We start from the raw sequence: 15,338 nt of genomic DNA on the forward strand, positions 1-15,338 counted from the left end.
TTCAACTTCGCGAGGAACACATGATACCTACTTCGATTCCTTTGACTCGATCGCAAAAACCGCGACACAATGGAAGTAGGCCGAGGCGCAGCGAAGTCGCATGAGGTGCCTGTCTATACTCTCGTAATCGCTGAGCTTCGATCGACTTCGCGAGTAGTATTATAGTGAGCGTTTAATGAATTTTGTTATTAATTTTGCTATCGTGGTAAGGAACAAGCTGTTTTGATTAATTAGTTGTATAATCTAGTTGCTTTAAACTCAGTTAAGTTACTAGTACACTTAGGAAGGCTAAAATTAACCATTTCTTCAAGAATTTTTTTCTCAGCCCCTTTATTAAAAATGAACATAAAACTTTTTACATAGTAATATTTAAGTCTTAGACAGTACAAAAAAATCTTTTTCATTTACTTATACATTTACATTCATATTTTAGAGGGCGCCAAAGTCGAGGCCTCCAAAAAAAAGTTGTTTCAATGGCGGACATTTAATCTCCGTGTTGGCTGGAGCGATTTAATAAATTCTGGGCCGTTTTATTTGTTGTTAAATCTGTATAACAATTTACCACAATTTGACCAAGCAATAAAAATGAAGTATTTTTTATTTCGTGAAAAACAGTAGAAAACAAGGCGTATTTTCACAATTTTTCAAAAATTTTCTGCCAATTTTTCTTTTTGGGGAATTTTTCACTAACGGTCGCGGTGGTAAATTGTCACGTGAGAAATCTTCCTTTTTCAAATGACGTACAATTTTTTTGTTTCAAAGATCCCAAACCTTTTTTTGGAGGCCTCTACTTTGGCGCCCTCTAAAATATGAGTGTAAGTGTATAAATGAAACACATTTTTTTTTGTATTGTCTAGTTACAAGCTTTATGTTCATTACAAGGGACTGAGAAAAAAATTCTTGAAAAAATGCTTAATTTTAGCCTTCTAAAGTGTACTAGTACCTTAATGATGAGTTCAGTTTTTTTTTGCAAAATCGACGTCATTATCTTTGCAAAGAGACGCTAATTTTATCCGAACGTCTGGGATCCCTCCGGTAAGTACCGATTCCACAAGGACAGAAACTATCTTCATTTATTAATTTATAATAAACGAACAATTCCTGACCCTGGTGAGATTCGAACTCACGACCATTCGGACCTTTCGATCCAAAGGTCGCTCTTACGATGAGTTCAGTTGGGATCCTATATCTGCTACTTGACTTTTATTTCTTGCTGCTTCTGCTTAAGCTTTAGTTACATTCTGCTGATGGTACTGCTGTTGATTCTAACACTGTGTGTGTGATGTCTAAACTGGGTTGGAAGTTAGGTATGATCAGATTATTAGGGATATTATGATTTGCGCGTTGACGATTATTTCTTGCATTTAGCACGTCATTGTAGACTCCACAGCTTTTATAGTTTAAGAAGGTCTGGTCTTCCTTTACTATTGAAGATATACTGCAGTCTATAGATATATTTATTGTTTTTGTTGGTACGATATCCACAAAGAACATTTCCAATGGTGTTTTATTGCCACTGTGTTTGGCATTAATGATATTCCGGACTGTATGCCCATGTTACAAAACAAAATGTATGATGATCTCTAAGAAGGAACAGCAATTTGGACGAATCAGTGTGATCGGTCAACAAATAGAACGAGTAAAAACATACACCTACCTTAGTACGAACGTCAACGAAAATTGGGACCATTCTCTAGAAATCAAATGCAGGATAGAGAAAGCAAGATGTGCGTTTCAAAGCATGGCTAAGCTATGTAAATGTCATGATTTATCAATACCCATAAAAAACAGGTTACTACGATGTCATATCTTTCCTATACTGCTGTACAGAGTCGTGGACTCTCACAGACGCCACCTGCAAGAAAATGACGCTTTCGAAACGTGGCTTTATTGTCGAATCCAGAAGATATCTTTACAGATCACGTTAATAATCAGGGTGTTTTGTTGAGAATGCAAAAGGGTCATTCCATTTCAAATCACTCAATTTTAGAGCAAAAAAAATTTTGGACCTCCTATTTGTCTGAAAATTGGTAAATAGCTTCTGCGGGACGTAAAATAAGATATTTAAGGTCAAAAAATCTTCTTCTTTTTTTCTCAAAATGTTATTTTATGCGATTTTACAGTGATTTGGTGTTTATTTATACAAATTTGCATTTTCTATCGTAAAGTATCAATGGAAAACATAATATTTTAATAGAAGGGACTCAAAAATGTCATTATATTATGGCATTATAACAAGTTACTTTGATACAAAACAAGCTTTTGATCAAATTTTATAGTGTAGAAAACGTTAAAATACCTTTTTTTACATTTTTCTCCATTCCAAAAATACATCATAATCGATTTGGCTGAAAATTTGCCCACAGCTAGACAAAATATAGGACTTGTAAGTGGTGAGAAGGATTTGAATTATATTACAATACCAAAAAAGTTACATGCAATATTATAGTCAAAAATATAGGCGTCTACTGTAAGTACAATTAACTCGAAAATATCGACCTCACGACAAAAATTGTTAAAAAGAAATTGTAATAATTGTAAATACGATTTATTTGGTACAATTTCAGTTCCTACCATTTTTGTCGAAAAGTTAAAAATGGCGGAGATATTGAGCAAAACAGGTTCTCCTTTAAAATCAAGATGGCGGCTAACGTAACGGAAGAATTCATTCGTGATTTTAAATTTAGGCTACTATTGACTCCCCTAAAGATCAGAAAAATAAAATTTTTGGCAGCTCGGCATTCAAGGTCAAATGCTATCCTGACTGGACTAATATATACTTTTGAGTCTGATATTACTGCATGTAACTTTTTGGGTATTGTAATATAATTCAAATCCTTCTAACCACTTAAAGTCCTATCTTTTGGCTATCTGTGGGCAAATTTTCAGTCAAATTGATGATGATGTATTTTGGGAATGGAGGAAAATGTAAAAACGGTATTTTAACGTTTTTTACACTAGAAAATTTGATCAAAAACTTGTTTTAATTCAAGATAACTTGTTATAATGCCATATAATGACATTTTTGAGTCCTTCCTATTAAAATGTTATGTTTTTCATTGATACTTTACGACAGAAAATGCAAATTTGTTTAAATAAACACCAAATCACTGTAAAATCGCATAAAATAACATTTTGAGAAAAAAAGAAGAAGATTTTTTGACCTTAAATATCTTATTTTTACGTCCCGCAGAAGCTATATACCAATTTTCAGACAAATCGAAGATCCAAAATTGTTTGCCTGAGTGATGATTTGACATGGAATGTACCAAAAACAAAAAGAGCTGTTAACCACAATAAGACAGCCAAAACTGAATACCTCGGTCACATCATGAGGAACAGCGAAAGATATGGACTGATGCAACTAATCTTACTGGGAAAAGTTGAAGGAAAATGGGGACTAGAAAGGTGAAGGATTTTCTGGCTGAAAAATATATGTATGTGGTTCAACACAAGAACCACAAATCTTTTCAGAGCAGCAAGTACATATTGCCACAATGGTCGCCAACACATGGTCGATAGGCACTACAATAAGAAGATGCCCATGTTGCTAATTCACTTGTAGCCCATTGAAATGTTACATTTAGGGTTGCATTTCTTAGAGGAGTCCATTTTATTTTTTAATGTGTAGTTGGGTCAGTGGAAGCTTAAGTTTAAGTTTTTGGGGTCGCCACCCTTGTCCCCCGGCGGTCATCTTGGAAAAAGTGGTGCAAAAGGCTCTCGCGCTGTATCTCGTAAACTACCAACGCTACAGAAAATTTAATCACACATAAAATGTAGCAAATGAAATTTTCTACAATTATATATCTATTACTTTTTATCGTCAAGTGACCAACAAAAAAGTTATAAACAAAAATAAGAGAAAATTTTGTAATAAGTTTCCTTTTGGAGGTTATAACTTTTTTTTCCGTTCATTTTACAATAAAATGACATCATAGCAATTTTGTAGAGGGTTTTTCAACGAACAATTTCAAATATAAAGTTGTTTAATATTATTTATTTATCTACGTTTCACAGCTCTCCAAACTTAACCAGATTCTCGAATGCTCATAGAGATACAATAAAAACAAAACGTTAGGCTTTCAACAAAAACTTTCTATCTATATATTTTTTACTCATACAATTTATTATGATCTTAATATTCTTATGCCATTATTAAACTATTTTTGCTCCTTTTCCATTGGCATTATTCACAGAGGATGGAATATCTGTGGCAAAAAGTTTATCTAATGCCATCCCCTCTTTGTGAACACACACACACACACAGAGGATGGAATGAGAAAAGGTACCAAATCATCTTTGTTTAATGCCTTTACACCAATAGAACGACCCTGTAATAATAGGTAACAGTCATAAAAGCCACTTTGTTATTGATGGTGGTTTTCTGATACATAAAGTGGTTTGGGATAGAAATTCCTCTTTTAACAACATTCTCGATAAGTATGTTCGGTATGTGCAACAACATTATGGATTGTCTACAAGTATACCTAGTATTTTATGGCTATTCCGAAAATCCTGATATCGCAGGAACAAAGTCATGGGAGCGCTTGCGTCGCACCAAAAAGCACCAATGGACAGAGGTACAGTTTGATAAGAGCACCGTACCAACATTATCGCAAGAAAACTTCTTGATAATGAAACGAACAAAGCTAATTTCATATGCCTTCTGAAGACTGCTCTATCAGAGGTGGATTTTAGTGTCGACCAGACTGAATCTCATGCAGATGCTGTCATCGTCAGTTGTCGTTCCATCGATCAAAGTCATATGATTCGGTGACAATCATAGCAGAAAACTTCGATATCCTTGTCTTGCTCACGACATTAGGAAGAAATCCATCTAATGTATTTTTTTCAAACCTTCAAAAGGACGTATGTCCGAACAATTGTACTGTCCTTCAAATTTTATATATACAGGGTGAGTTTTTAGTGCGGGATCGGTCGATAATTCCATTACGGTATAGAATATCGAAAAAAGTTATTTAGAAAAAATGTAGGCAATGATATTCTCCACGCTTGGAAAATATGTCCATTTCTACAGGGTGATCAATAACAGCGTGGTATATCGAACATATAATTTTTTAAATGGGACACCCTATATATTTTTTCATATTTATATTTCCCTCATAATTCTTGTTCATATAATATAGGGTTTTGCATTACTATGCAGAGTATTTAACAAGTTATGACCATTTTTATTTCGAAATCCCTGTGAGATTAACACCCTGTATATAAAGAAGTAATTCATAGACAATAATTTGTTTTATGTAGTAAGATAAACAATATACTGTAGTTTTTAAATTAAGTCCAATTGAAATCATTGACGCATGTTTGTATACAGGGTGAACTACAAAACCAAATTATGATTTTCTCTATTTTTTTAAATGGATCACCCTATATTTTATTTTTCAAAAATATTGTATTTATTATACTCTTTCATTTTTATATAGCATTCTCTATATCTAAACTTATTACTTTCGGAGATATTTTTAGTTTTCTTCAACTTTCGGGAATACATTCAATTTATCTGGTAGAAATAAGTTGGTATTGAATGATAATTAAACAAAATTATTTTTATTCAATAAATCACTAACACAAAGTATAAACCATAGCAATATGCAATGAATATATCAATCAATGTGATATTAAGGAATTATCATATTTCCCTAATATACAAGAATCATACAATTCCTACAAAAAAATATAGGTATGCTGTGTATAATAAAATTACAAGATTATTTTTATTTAATAAACAACTCACACAAAACATAAATCAAAACAATATACAACTAATTTAATAGTTTTTAGATTATTATATCAACAGCATTCTAAGCCAAGAAGTTTTTAGTAACACATCCCTAATAGCAGATTGTGACCCGCAGTTATTAATAATATAATTTTCATATTAAATTTCATTAATATGCATCAATAAGAAATCCCTACTTTGTTAACACTCAAACTAGGTGATCTATAAATGTTTAAGGTGATATTGTTAGAGATTATGTGATTGGTCCACATTTTTTGACGGTTGAGGTTTTTATACGACGGTGTTCCAGTTCTTCCAAAATTGATTTTTTTCAAGTGGGGCTATATAAAAAACCTTGTATACCAGAAGCATCCAACAACGCTTGATGATATGAAAAATAGAATAAAAGAAGCTTTTAATAATATTGACTTACAAAAATGTTAGAAATGTGGCTCGGTCATTTGAATATCGGTTACAAAATTGCATAGACGTTGAAAGTGGTCATTTTCAACATTTACTTTAGACTTATATCCTTAACATCACATTAATTGGTACATTCATTAAATTTTATTATGGTTTATTATTTTTTTGTTAGTTATTTATTGAATGAAAATATTTGTTATATTATTACATAATACTTATTTGTTAAGTTATTTATATTTATAAGAATAATTGAATGTATTCCCGGCAAATGAAGAAAACTAAAAATATCTCAGAAAATAATAAGTTTAGGTATAGGAGATGCTATATAAAAATGAAAGAGTATCATAAATACAATATTTCAAAAAAATAAAATATAGGGTGATCTATTAAAAAAAAATGAGAAAATCGTAATTTTGTTTTGTAGTTTAAAAGTGCTTATAAAAATGAATGTTCTACTAAAAAATTCTTGGCTTAGAATGCTGTTGATATACCAATCTAAAAACTGTTACATCAGTTGTATATTGTTTTGATTTATGTTTCATGTAAGTTATTTATTGAATAAAAATAATCTTGTTATATTATTATATGCAATACAAACTTTTTTTTGTAGGAATTTTACGATTCTTGTATATTAGGGAAATATGATAATTTCTTAATATCACATTTATTGGTAATTCACTGCATATTGCTATGGTTTATATTTTGTGTTAATTATTTATCTAATAAAAATAATTTTGTTTAATTATCACTCAATACTAACTTATTTCTACTAGAAAAATTGAATGTATTCTCGAAATTTGAAGAAAACTAAAAATATCTCGGGAAGTAATCAGTTTAGATATAGGGAATGCTATATAAAAATGAAAGAGTATATTAAATACAATAATGTTGAAAAATAAAATATAGGGTGATCCATTTAAAAAAATAGAGAAAATCGTAATTTGGTTTTGTAGTTCACCCTGTATACAAATATTCGTCAATGATGTGAATTGGACTTAATTTTAAAACTACAGTATATTGTTTATCTTATTACATAAAACAAATTATTGTCTACGAATTACTTCTTTATATACAGGGTGTTAATCTCATAGTGATTTCGAAATAAAAATGGTCATAACTTGTCAAATACTCTGTATAGTAATGCAAAACCATATATTATATGAACAAGAATTATGAGGGGAATATAAATATGAAAAAATATATAGGGTGTCCCATTTAAAAAATTATATGTTTGATATACCACGCAGTTACTGATCACCCTGTATAAATGGACATCTTTTCCAAGCGTGGAGAGTTGCCTACATTTTTTTTAAATAATATTTCTCGATATTTTATACCATAATGGAGTTATCGACCGATCCCGCACTAAAAGCTCACCCTGTATATGTCGACGTAATAATTGTACGCAATTGCACTGTATAACACGGGCAAAGTAAAATTCATAAAAATGTTGTAGAAACATCCTGAGTTAGCTAGTGGAACAACATTATTTGTCAGTGAGAAAGTCGAGCCATCTTTACTCAGTGTTGATGGCGAACGTTGTTTCGTCTCTGCATATGGCGGAAATAAAGATGATTATGTGGATATCCTGAGGTACAAACGATTCGTTAAGACAGTGACAAAAAATGCATTTAATCTTTCATCGCTTCCTCCAACATCAGATGCACTCCGTTTTCACTGTCTCCGAGTGTATCAGCAGATTCAGTCATGGCTTGGTAAACATTGTGATCCGAAAGATTGGAGCTGGAAAAGACATGGAAAATATTGGATACCAATCCAAACTTCCAAGCCTCCAGCACCCCCCGAGCTTATAAAATTAATCTTTTGCAGATGCAAAGGAAACTGTGGAAGTGCGTGCAGTTGCCGAAAAGCAGCCCTCAAATGTTCAGCAGTGTGCCTCCATTGTGGTTGTGAAAGCTGCAGCAACATCGTGGACATTTCAACATTAACAACGTGGAATGAAGTAAACACTTCTGTTGTATGTAGGCATATGAATTTATTAAAATTCTTAAAATTTATTCACAAGGGAGTGGAAGTACAAAACGTTTTCGGTCAAACTGACCATCATCAGTGTAAACGTCCAGTGTACAAGTAATTGTAACTAGCCACTTCAATAGGTGTAAAAACCTTTAAATTACATTATTGTTACATTCTATATTAAAAAGTAGTCGACATTAAGTCGATGTCTTAAGATTTTAAAGATCACATGTGAATGTATTTCATCCTTGCTCGAAAATTGCACAAGGTACTTGTGTTCTAGTGAGAGAAAACTTTGACCGAAAACGTTTTGTACTTCCACTCCCTTGTGGATAAATTTTAAGAATTTTAATAAATTCATATGCCTAGATACAACAGAAGTGTTTACTTCCTTCCACGTTGTTATATCGAAGGTATACAGCCAACTACAAGGTTTACCCCTTTTTCAAATTTCACCATTAATTGAAGAAAATTAATTGGAAGACAACAATGACGCCAAAGCTAACTACCATTATACCGTATTTATACCACAAAAATTCACCTCTGATACTGATTCAGATCTTAACTCGCAGCCTGGACCATCGAAAAAAATGAAAAAAATAATAACTATGGTAGACCTTTTTCAATATATAATAATAAATAATATTATTTTGTCTAGAAATTGTCCGTGGATTAGGCCCAGTGGGTATACCACACAAAAAACGCGCCTCCAGACTCGTATGTCATGGGCGGTGGGGAAAATGGTCAAAAATAGTTTAATCATAGCTTAGGAATATTAAAATCATAATGAATTGTATGTATAGCTGAAGAATAGCTGAAGTGCAGATTCCTGGAAGGAGTAGGAGAGGAAGACCAAAGAAGACCTGGGGGGAGGCGATAAGGCAGGACTTTTTGTTAAAGGGTATTAACATTGATATGACCCAAGATAGAATTGTGTGGAGAAATGCAATTAGGGAAGCCGACCCCGCATAGGGATAAGGCAAAGAGAGTGATGAATGAATTGTATGTATAAAAAAATATATAAATAGAAAATTAAAACTAACGTTTTGTTTTATTGCATTCCTACCTATGAGCATTCGAGAATCTGGTCAAGTTTGGAGCGCTGTAAAACCTAGATAAATAAATAAAATAATTAAACAACTGCACAGTGGAAATTGTTCGCTGAAAAACCTTCTACAAAATTGCTATGTTATTTTACTGTAAAATAAACGAAAAAAAAGTTATAACCTCCAAAAGGAAAATTGTTAACAAATTTTCACATATTTTTGTTTATATCTTTTTTGTTGATCACTTGACGATAAAAAGTAATAGAAACAAAAGTGTATACAATTTGCTACATATTATGTGTAATTAAATTTTCTGTAGGGTTGCTACTTTACGAGATACAGCGCGAAACCCTTTGCACCCCTTTTCCAAAATGGCGACCGGGGGACAAGGGTGGCGACCCCAAAAACTTGAACTTAAGCTTTTACTGACCACCCTACATATTAAAAAAATAAAATTGACTCATCTAACAAATGCAAGGTATGACCTAAAAAATGTAACATTACAATGGACTATTGCTATTTCCTCAACTAGCATTGTGTGGTGCATATTTCTTATACCTACCCTATAATCTTTGTCTTATTTGACTTGGCTTATAAGTTCCCTGTATGATTCAATAGTTTTGATGTTTATTTGATTTTGTCCTTTGGTAGAGCTTCCAAGTGGTATCTAATCTTTTTCTTTAATGGCAGCTGTTAGATTTGAAGTCATTTGTATTGTTATATAGGGTGTCCCAAAAGTAGTGGAACGGTCGAATATTTCGCGAGCTAAACATTGGATCGAAAAACTGAAAAATACGTCTTCAATCATTTTCAAAAATCTATCCAATGACACCAAAAACCAACCCCCACTACACCCCCTGGAGGTGGGGTGGGGGTAACTTTAAAATCTCAAATGGAAACCCCTAGTTTTTCTTGCAGATTTGGATTCGTTACGTAAAAGTAAGCAACTTTTATTCAAGACATTTTTTTGAACTGTGGATAGATGGCGCTATAATTGGGAAAAACGATTTATCCTGATACCATAGGTAAATTATAGAAACGGTCTAATATCTCGAGAAATACACTTCCAAATGAGAAACCAAAAAACAGGTTTTTAATATTTTTCGAAAACCTATCGATAAACATCAAAAATGCCCCTCCAACCCACCCCTTGGAGACGGGGTGGGGGGTAAATTTAAAATCTTAAATAGCAACCCCCACTTTTTATTACAGATTCGAATTCGTCATGAAAAATTAAGCAACATTTATTCAAAACATTTTTTAAAATTGCTGATAGATGGCGCTAATAAATCATATTTTTCCAATTAAAGCGCCATCTATCAACAATTCTAAAAAATGTTTCGAATAAATGTTGCTTAATTTTTCATGGCGAATCCGAATCTGTAATAAAAAGTGGGGGTTGCTATTTAAGATTGTAAAGTTACCCCCCACCCCACCTCCAGGGGGTGGGTTGGAGGGTCATGTTTAGTGTTATTCGATAGGTTTTCGAAAAGTATTAAAAACCTTTTTTTTTGGTTTCTCATTTGGAAGTGTATTTCTCGAGATATTAGACCGTTTCTATAATTTACCCATGGTATCAGGATAAATGGAAAATTATAGCGCCATCTATCCACAGTTCGAAAAAATGTCTTGAATAAAAGTTGCTTAATTTTACGTAACGAATCCAAATCTGAAAGAAAAACTAGGGGTTTCCATTTGGGATTTTAAAGTTACCCTTCACCCCACCTCCAGGGGGTGTAGTGGGGGTTGGTGTTTGGTGTCATTGGATAGATTTTTTAAAATGATTGAACACGTATTTTTCAGTTTTTCGATCCGATGTTTAGTTCGCGAAATATTCGACCGTTCCACTACTTTTGGGACACCCTGTATATAAACAAGTAAAATAAATAAACAAATCAACACAAAACAAATAAAAAATGTACGTACCTACGCTTTTTTGGTATTTGAGTCTTCTTCTTCAAGTGCCATCTCCGCGACAGAGGTCGGCACTGATCATATCTATTCGAACTTTAGAGACGGCAGCAGATTTGGAGCTAGTTTTATCTGTATCCACGCGTAATATGTCTGAGATATTCCAATTTTCTTGTTTTAATTGCATTTAAGACTTCACTCAGAACGTCTTTGTTTGTAACATTCTGTCCATGATATTTTCAAAATTCTTCTATACACCAACAGCTCGAATGATTCCAGTATATTTGTTGATGCCACATTCAAGGTCCAAAGCTTCCATTCCATAATATAAAGTCAAGAAAACATAGCACCTAGCCAACCAAACTCTTAGCTTCAACTTCAAATCTCTTAGTGTGCAGAGCACTCTCCTCGTTTTGTTAAAATTTGCTCTAGCCTTTTCTATTCCTGATTTTGATTTCCTGGAAGTAATCATTTGTGGAGTTGATCATTGTTCCAAGATATGCATATTGGCCTACTTGTTAGACATTAGTACCGTCTATGAAGAGATTCTCGTTATTTCTAATTCAACTAGTTCAACAAAATTCGAAGCAAAACCTAACCTAACCTGGATACAAGCACCATTTACGTTCGATTCGAATTTGATATCTTGTCACGCCATACGGTTAGCAATGACAAAATCGCATGTAAATTTAGACTGGTAAAATTTCCCTTACTAAATCTATGATGAAAAGAGTAAGCTTTTGAGTTCCTATACGTTCCGTTTACTTTCCATACCCGTGGCATACCGTTTACATAAAATATTAAACACAAATTATATTATATAGAATATGCCTTTCCGTTTCCTTTACCTACCATTCCCGAAGCGTAGCGTTCAATATCGGCCACGTATTTTTCGGGTACGCTATGGATAGTGTGAATATTGTTACCTCGCGGTTCGGTCGAAGTTGTTGAGATGAGTAATATGAAACACAAAAAAATTTATACAACTTGTCTGGCATGCCTTTATAATTTTAAAAATAAAAAAAGAATGTGTGTGTACTTTGTACGCACGTAAGAAGTTATTCTTCTATCATATAATTTTGTATATATAAGTAGTGGGGTTCCTACGGTCTCCTCCGCATCCCACATTTCGCCCGCCGTCGTTTTCTATCCACCCATTCGTTTTCGTCAATAGCTCTATCTGCCATAGACTGTTCTATGCCTTTCTTCCATGTTTCTGTAGGCCTTCCTCTTCTTCTTCTATTTATGGGTGTGTAATTTAATGCTCTTTTTGCCCATCTTTCCTCTGACATCCTCATAACATGACCATACCATAGCAATTTCTTTGTTTCTATATGGTCAACCGTGGAATCTAAACTATTTGTCCGTCGTCTTATTTCCTCATTTGGTACATGTTCTAATCTAGATACTCTGCATGCTCTACGTAATTAATCCATTTCCGCTACTTCTATATTTTTTCTTTCCTTTCCTGTGAGTTGCCAACACTCTGCTCCATAAGTTATAATAGGTTCTACAATTGTTCTGTAGATTGTTAACTTTGTGTTCAGCTTCACCTTGTTAGACCATAGTAGACCATTTAAAATACGAGTTGCTTTCCTTCCTTGCTGTATCCTATGCTGTATGTCTCTTTTTGTAGTTCCTTCTTCTGATATTATGCTTCCTAAATATCTATATTCCTTACATTTCCTTATATTTCTTAACTCTAATTCCGGATCTTCGGTTTCCTCTCCTATCCTCAAATATTCCGTTTTCTCCATGTTCATACATAGGCCGCATTTTTCATATTCGATCTGTAACTTTCTTAGCATATAATCCATATCATGTTCATCGTTGGCAAGAATTACTTGGTCATCAGCAAAAAACAAAGTTGTTAAGCAGTTTTCTTCAATCATTATTCCCATCCCAGCAACTGTTTTCCTCCATTGCTCCAGAGCTTTCTGGATGTATATTTTAAATAGTGTTGGCGATAAGCAGCAACCTTGCCTTAAACCTTTTGTAACAGGGAATGGTTTCGACATAGATTTTCCCTGCTTAATACAGCTTTTCGGATTTTGATACATATTTTGAATTGCTCGCACATATGCTTCGCTTATGCCTATCGTGGTCAAAATGTCAAAGAGTTTCTTTAAAGGTACCGTGTCGTAGGCTTTTTCCAGATCAATAAATGTTAGGTGAGTAGACAGATTCCTTGCTCTTCTTTTCTCTATTATTTGTTTTATTATTTGTTTATATAATTTTAACGAAGTAAATATACTTAACAGGTTATTTGTATTCTATTTAAATATTAAACTAACTTTCTTATCTACCACTTTCAAAAGCTTTTTATTAAAACAACCAAAAATAAAAAAAAATGAATCGTCCAGGATTGGAAACCGGGACCTTTCGATCTCTGACCGAACGCTCAACAACTAGACCACCGAGTCTCCTGTAATTGACACTTAAGTTTCGGATATAATTACACAACACGGTGACAAATCGATTGAGTTGTATCGTGATAAAATGTTATACCTACATATTGTATTATCTTACTAAAGAAGAAGAGAAATTCAAAGACACACAAATTATAATAAATAATACATTTACTAAAAACACTAATATATTCTTTTAATGACTTATTTGCGCTGATACAGATACTATCTTGAAAGATTAGAAACGAACTCCATACTGTCTGTGTGCGCATGCGCGCAGATTTATGAAATATGTTCTCTCAATCGCGCCTAAAGAAGAATAACTTCAAAAATACATTGATAATACATTTAAATACATTACTTTGGCCGGCTGTTGCCAAGGAATTAAAATATTTTCTTCATTCAATATCTTCTTCTTCCTCTTTATAAGCAATTCTGATTGTTTATTGGCGGATTGATGACCTCTATGGGAGATTGCCACTTCATCTTTTGCTTGATCGGCCGATACTTCTACCGATTGGTGATTTATTTCTTGCTATTTTGGCCACACGTGTGTCCCCATTCTGCTATGTGGTTATTCCAATCTTTTTTTCTATTTAGTGTCCATTCGTTTATACATTGTACGTTACATTTTCTTCTAATGTCTTTACTCATCTTTCGATCTCTCAGCATATTTCCTGTAATTCTTCTCAGTACTCTCATCTCTAGTAGTCTTGTTTCCAGTAGTCTTTGTGTTGTGGCTGTATCAGGTCTTGTTTCTGATCCATATGCCATTATTGGTCTTCTTCTTCTTAACGTGCCCTATCAAGTCCCCTTGACGTTGGCGATTAACATGGCGAAACTGTCTCTGTCTCGAGCTATTCTAAATAGGTGTTCTGCTTTCTTTATTCCTGTCCACTCCCGGATATTCTTCAACCAAGAGGCCTGCTTTCTACCAGTTCCTCTGCGTCCTTCGATTTTACCCATCATAATAAATTGAAGAATATTATACCGGTCTCCCCTTACTACGTGTCCAAAATAGGCCATCTTTCTATATTTGATATTATCAAGCAGCTCGCGGGTAGCATTTGCTCTCTTAAGGACTGCCACATTTGTCAGCATAGCCGTCCATGGTATTTTCAGTATACGTTTGTGCAGTCACATTTCAAAGGCCTCCAAACGGTTAATGGTGGATATTTGTAATGTCCATGCTTCGACACCGTACAAGAGGACTGACCAAATGTAGCATTTAATCATGCGCTTTCGAAGTTGAAGTTGCAAGGTATCATTACAGAAGAATGACCTCATTTTTAAAAATGTCGTGCGGGCTATCTTGATTCTACATTTTATCTCTTTATCTGGATCTAGTTGTTCAGTAATATGCAACCAATATATTTAAAACTGGGTACTCTTTGAATTATATGACCATCAACATATAACCGTGAATCTTTATGGGCCAAACGGCTAAATACCATGTATTTTGTTTTTGAACAGTTTATATTTAGGCCAAACTCTCTTCCCACTGTGTCAATGGCATTTAAAAGGTGTTGTAATCCATTTATATCATCACTTAAAATAACTGTATCGTATCGTATTGGTCTTACAATTACTTATAAATTCTTGACTTCATCTCAATGCTAATATGTCGGTTTCGCCATATAGTATTATTAAGGCATCCTGCCAGTCTATTTGCTTTTTGTGCTTGAGATTTCTCACTTCTTTGCCCAGGTCTTCGTAGCTGGACAATGTAATTCCAAGGTATTTAATTTCCAGTACTTGTTGAATACTGATGCCATCAATTTCAATTTAGATCGGATTGATTCTTTACTGATTACTATTGCTTTAGTTTCT

General features: G+C 33.5%; 1 protein-coding gene across 5 annotated transcripts in view; it reads left to right on the forward strand.

Moving 5' to 3' along the window:
- The window catches only part of LOC114331004 (coiled-coil domain-containing protein 102A), a 129,887-nt gene that overhangs the window by 34,046 nt on the left and 80,503 nt on the right, over window positions 1-15,338 (forward strand). The gene's annotated exons all lie outside the window — the stretch shown is intronic.

The sequence above is a fragment of the Diabrotica virgifera genome, chromosome 7 (genome assembly GCF_917563875.1).
Source record: "Diabrotica virgifera virgifera chromosome 7, PGI_DIABVI_V3a".
NCBI lineage: Eukaryota > Metazoa > Arthropoda > Insecta > Coleoptera > Chrysomelidae > Diabrotica > Diabrotica virgifera.